Genomic DNA, 6496 nt, shown 5'->3' with positions numbered 1-6496 from the left:
ATCCTCAGTAGAAGCGGTTTTGGTTGGGACAATGACACCAAAATGGTCACCTGCTAGAACGAGGTCTACGATGACTACGTCACTGTAAGAAACACTTCCTCTCAAGATACAATCTTCTTATAGTAATACCATATCCAATATCTTCTTATTTTCTATGCTCATTGTCACGTGCAAATCCAAAACATAAGAAACACTTCACTACCCATCATGTTTTGCATGACGATATGTGCAAAATCTTTGGAGATGAGTTTGTGAAAGGGGCCGGGTCTATGACGCATGAGAATCCAAGCATAGCAAGTTCGCATCCAGTCAGTCTTGATGACATTGGGGATGACTTTGCAGATGACCATACCCCCATGTCTCACCACCCACCTCTCCAGAAGCAGATCCCACTAATGGTGGTAGTGAGACATCTCCCTTAAGACGAGCTGGTACCAGACGACAGAGAACTCGCCAAGGAGGGGCACATTTGGACAGTATGTCGCATCTCTTAACAAGCATGGACAAGGTTGCCGATGCCCTCACAGGTGCGCGTGCCCCTGCTTACCTTGCACAGCTTCGAGAAGCTGTTAGAGGGGTTGGGGGTTTTTTGCAGGATATCTTGTTTAGGACCACAAAGTACCTCACAGTAAATCCATCTCAGGCGCATCTTTTCATCATGTACGAGGAGGAGAGGAGGTCGTTTATCCGAAGGAAGATGGCTCGTTTCATCAGGCAACAGATGGATGATTGAGGGTGGTTATGGTGGTAGTTACTGTTATATGAACAATGATTTTATGACACTTTTTGGGTGGTGGTTATGGTGGTAGCTACTGTTATTTGAACTTTACAGTCTTTGTTTTATTTTGGATGGTGGTTATTTATTTTGGATGTTGGTAGTTATGGTGGTAGCTTTTATTTTGGATGTTGGTAGTTATGACGGTAGTTATTTTTATCTGTAATGATCTTTGCCATTGGCAGGCGGTGCATATTTTCTATTTTGACATTTGAATTATGCTTTGACATCTTTTCATCATGTGATATGTTGTCTTTTCGTTAGGTGAGTATGGGGAAGCAGAAGTACTATGCTGTCTTTAATGGCAGGAGGCCTGGGATTTACTACACTTGGCCAGAGTGCCATGAGCAAGTTGACAAATTTAGCGGAGCATGCTACTGCTCATTTGGGACGTTGGCGGAGGCTCAGTCATAACTAGACGCATATTTGGAGAGAGCCAGGTATCGGAGCAGCGAAAGGGTTGAGGAAGTGCAAAGGGTAGCGGAGTTGCGAAATGAAAGGGCAGAGGCGGTGCCACAGAGGGTGTTACTATGGGTTTCCCTCTTTCTTGTTGGTTCCATTATATTGCTTTTAAAATCTGCTTCTTAAGTTTTTTTTAGTATTTATTTGTATGAGCGGGCTATTTGGTAGGCTTAGGGGTCATAACTTGCTTTATATGTGGTAAAGAACATATTTGGTAGGCTTAGGGGACATAACTTGCTTTATATGTGGTAAAGAACATATTCTGTGCTGTTTCTTTTCTGTTTTCCTGGCAACTGAATGCACATTCCTGTTGTTTCTTTACTGTTTCTTTTCCGTTTCCTGACAACTGAATGCGCACTCCTACTACTTTCTTAGTAGTTTCTTTTCCTTTCCATTTCCTTCTACCACGTCATTTCCTTTTCCTTTCTGTTTTCTGCTCGCAACTGAATAGGCCAATAGGAAAATTTGTTAGAATACATTCAAAGGAGAAAGGGTCTAGTAGGAATCGGCATGCTAACAGGAATTGTATTAGTATAATAAACTAAGCTCATAGGAAAAGTTGTTAGAATACATTCAAAGGAGAAAGGGCTTATTCACTAGAGTGAATGTAGGGGTGCAACTTGGGTCGGGCTCAACCCGAACCCGACGGGTTCAACCCGTATTTTGTCCGGGTTGGGTTGGGTTTTTCCGGGTCGGGTTGTGGGTTGGGTTTTTCCGGGTCGGGTTGTGGGTTGGGTTGGGATTTCCTAACCCGATTTGCAAATCGGGTCGGGTCGGGTTGGGGTGTCGGGTTGACCCGACCCGAATTGTAACCCGGCTGAATCTGTTAAGTTTTATATTTTTATAACTTTCTATCCTTTTTGGGGAAATAGGGAAAGTGGCCCACACACAACACACACATAACTTGGCTTGCAAATCACGTTTACTTTTCTCTCTTTTGTCTTTTAGTCTTTTACACCTTTTTTTGTAAAAGAGTAAAAGACTAAGGACTTTTCAATCTTTTCTCTCTTTTACAGTTTTACACCTTTTTTTTAACCCTAACAGCACCTCTTTTAACCCTAATAGCACCTCTTTTTTACTTTTCTTCTTCATTCTCCATGTGTTCTTCACTTCTTCTTCACTCTCCACTCTCTACGTAACGAAACCCAACAGCGGCTTCGTCTCCGCTCTCCACAACTCCACGTCCGCGCGAAACACAGGGAGAGGTATTTTTTTAAAATCTTTTTTGTTTAGATTGAACATGGAGAGGTAGTTTTTGTGGGTTTCTATTTTAAGTTGCATGTTTTGTTTGATCATGGAGAGTTAAGTTTTTTTGTTTTTGTTTTCATCCTTTTTAGGCCATTTAGATACATGGATTCCATAATCCTGGATTATGCAAGGTAAAATCTGGATTTTGTGAAGGAAACCCTGGATTCTACATTTTAAGGATTGTAAAATCCAGGTTTTTGCTTGTAAAGTCTTGGATTTTACCATCCCAGATTTCAAAAAAAAAATCCAGGATGGTAAAATCTTAATCCTGGATTATACAAGCTAAAATCTGGATTTTGTAAAGGAAAACGTGGATTCTACATTTTAAGGATTGTAAAATCCAGATTTTTGCTTGTAAAGTCTAGGATTTTACCATCCCAGATTACAAAATCCATGTATACGATTACGAACGGCTCTTTATTGTTTTTGGTTTATTGGATTGCTATCCATGTGGGTTTCTTTTTAATTTGCATATTTTGTTTGAGCATGGGTTCTTTTTTATTTCATTTTGTTTTTCAGGCTCTTGTTCTACAAAACTTGTGGGGATTTGCCATTTTTTAGAAATATTATGTTTTTATTGGGGGTTTCTCCATGTGGGTTTCTTGTTATTTTCATCTATATGTTTTTTTATCGTCTCCACTCTTACTTCAAGAAAGGTATAAAAATCATTTAACAATGGGAGACCCCAATCCAAATCCTATCTTATCTCTCTGTCTTTTGCCTTTTGGTTGTTTAGATTTCGTTGTGTTAATGTCTGCAATGGGAGACACCAATCCAAATACTAGTGATGACCTCAATGTAATTGTCCATTCTGACACTGAGAGTGAGGATGAGGCTACTTCGAATTCAAAGCATAAGAAACCGTATAGAGTGACATCCGAGGTTTGGAGACATTTTCTCAAAATTCCAAAGCCAAATGGAGAAAAATGAGTGAGGGCAAAATGCAAGTATTGTGCAAGAGATTTTGGGTGTGACAGCAGTCAGGGTACTAGTACACTTAGACGACACTTGAAAAAATGTACAAGATATGGTGGTGATGAAAAACAACAAGTCTTATCTCTTTCCAAATCATCTGAGCATGGTGGTACATCACTTTTCAGTTGGAAATTTGATCAAGAATTGTGTAGAAGAGAATTGGCGCGTATGGTTATAGTTGAAGAATTGCCATTCAAATTTGTTGAGCGTGAGGGTTTTAGGAAGTTCTGTAAACTTCTTCAACCTAGGTTCAATTTTTTATCTCGTACTACCCTTACAAAAGATTGCCTAGAGTTGTATATGAGCGAAAAGAGGAAAATCAAAGAATTTTTGCAGAGTTCATGTCAACGTGTTTGCCTTACCACTGATATGTGGACTTCTGTCCAAAATTTGGGATATATGTGTCTCACCATCCACTACATCGATTGTGATTGGAATTTGCAAAAGAAAATAATTAGCTTCTGTGCAGTCCCCTCTCTACATACTGGTGAAGTCATTGGTAATGAATTGGAATCATGTTTGTTGGCATGGGGTTTGGAGAAAGTTTGCACCGTTACAGTTGATAATTGTAGCGCTAATGATGTGGCGATTCAGAATTTGCGAAGAAGACTAAATAAGAAGAATAGTTTGTTGTTGGATGGTGAATTCTTACATATGAGGTGTTGTGCACATATACTCAACTTAATCGTAAGAGATGGGATGGAGGAAGTTAAGACGTCGGTGTTTCAAATCCGAAATGCAGTTAAATATGTTAGAAGTTCACCAGCGAGGCAACAACAATTTAGAAAGTGTGTTGAGCAAGAGAAAGTGACATGCACGAAGAAATTATCCCTTGATGTATGCACTCGTTGGAACTCCGCATTCCTCATGCTACAGACAGCATTACAGTATCAAAAAACATTTGAACGTTTAGATGATTTGGATATTAATTTTCAGAAAGAACTAAAGGATGGAACACCTACTGAGGATGATTGGAAGATGGCAAAAGTATTGTGCAAGTTTTTGGAAAAATTTTACAACTCTACAAAGAAGTTATCTGGATCACTTTATGTGACTTCAAATACTTATTTTCATGAGGTTTATGCCATTGAGGTTTTCTTAATGCAAGGGATAGCAATTCCAGCAAACGATGAGAATACTTGTGTTCGTGATATGGCATTGAAAATGAAGGAAAAATATGACAAATATTGGGGTCACATAGATCGGGCCAACATATTGTTACAAGTTGTTGTGGTCCTTGATCCTCGTTATAAGTTGAAATATTTGGAGTTTTGTTATTCCAAAATTTATCATGCTGAGAAAGTTGTGGATTTGGTCGGAAGGGTTAAAAATGCTATTGAACGTCTTTTGAAGCATTATCAAACCATTGAAGTGATTCCTGATGTTCCACCAACCCAGTTAGATCAACTTGGTGACCGGAGTGAGATTGAGGTAGGTGACGAAAACTATGAATTTCAACGTTTTCAAGGAGAGTATCGAAGACAGTTCGCAGCAGAAGAAATTGTCAAGTATTGATCAGAGTTTGATCATTATCAACTTGAACGTCTTGAAGATGTTGGTAAATTTGACATTTTGTGCTAGTGGAAAGTGAATGGGTTAAGGTTTCCAGTATTAAGTCAAATAGCACGTGATATTTTAGCAATTACAGTATCGACAGTTGCATCAGAATCAGTGTTTAGTTCAGGGGAACGAGTTCTTGACCAATATCGTAGCCTCTTGACTCCGCAACTTGTAGAATAATTGATATGTAGCAAAGATTGGTTGAGGAGTTCATCAACCCCTATTGAGCTCGATGAATGCTTGGAAGATATTGAAGAAGCTGAGTCTGCAGGTAATTGAATACTCACTTATATAGTAATTCTTTTGAAGCATTAGGTAATTGAATATTCACTTGTGTAAATTTGTCAATATGTTGCTTGCATTTTTCAGTCATCGGCGAAGGAGTTGGAGCTGATTATCTTATCTTGCATAGTCGCGCACTACTACATTTTGTAGGTAATTCCTTTGAGCCTATAATAACTATTCTTTCAAAGAATGGACACGTTTTCCATTTTTGACTCATTTCCTCCTTGATATGTTACAGGTCTAGAGTCTCCCATGTTTACCAAGTTGGATATTGTGACGTTGTAGACACCCCATTTTGACCGAACCCTTTCATGTCTTGTTTTAAATAATTGTCCTAATAAATTAGTGTTCTAAGGTCCCAAATTGTGCCCTAGGTTAGCTTAGGGTCCCACCAAGGTCCCTGTAAAATTTCATCTCGATCCGAGCCCGTTTGCCTAGCAAACAAGCTAAGACAGTGTCGTGGGGCAAGTTCAGAAGAGTGGCGATTTAGCCAGAAAAGGGGTTGTGCTGGAATCTCAAAAACCAGTTCAAATTAGCCATGGCGGGCTGTCCGGGGAGATATAGGGGTATGCAGATTAGTGTACAACTTAATTGAGGGGTATATTATCCTGAACCAGGGCAATTTCATAATTTGCGAAGATGCTTTTCTTCTTCTCCAAGTCACCATTAAGCCCTAAGCTAGGTTAGTGAGTGATTAGGACTAGGATTAGTTAGAGGGAATCTTAGTTGGTTATGTTTCTTTTGATCTCAGCCATTGAATGAAAAGGTGATTTTAACGGTTGAGATCATTTTTTCAAAGAAGATATTTTTGCAAATTTTTCCCCCTGTTTTCTGCTTGGGCCGCCTCTTATAGAATGGTAGTTGTCCTAAATTTGCCAAGGGGGGTGTCCGGGAAGGTTTGGGGGTAGCAAATATATCATTTCTGTTTTTCTTCTTGGGCACCCCCCTGCTGGTTGAAGGGTATGAAAAATACATTAGAGGGGCTGTCTCGGAGGAAAAGGGGGGTTTGAATATATCATTTCCCTTGTATTTAAAAAAAGCAAAACCCATTCTCGTAAAAAAAAAGAATTCGCAGAGAAGAGCCTCAGCCATTTTTTTTTCCCTTCCTCCCATCTTCTCCGGCAACTCCCTCTTCTCCGGCCGGCTACATCCCACCACCATCCGAGCCATTTTCTTCTTCATCTTTTTTTT

This window comes from Tasmannia lanceolata, unplaced genomic scaffold (assembly GCF_043159265.1).
Source record: "Tasmannia lanceolata isolate RefF3 unplaced genomic scaffold, GAP_Taslan_0.1 ptg000003l, whole genome shotgun sequence".
NCBI classification, from domain to species: Eukaryota; Viridiplantae; Streptophyta; class Magnoliopsida; order Canellales; family Winteraceae; genus Tasmannia; species Tasmannia lanceolata.
This window is presented reverse-complemented; position numbering follows the sequence as displayed.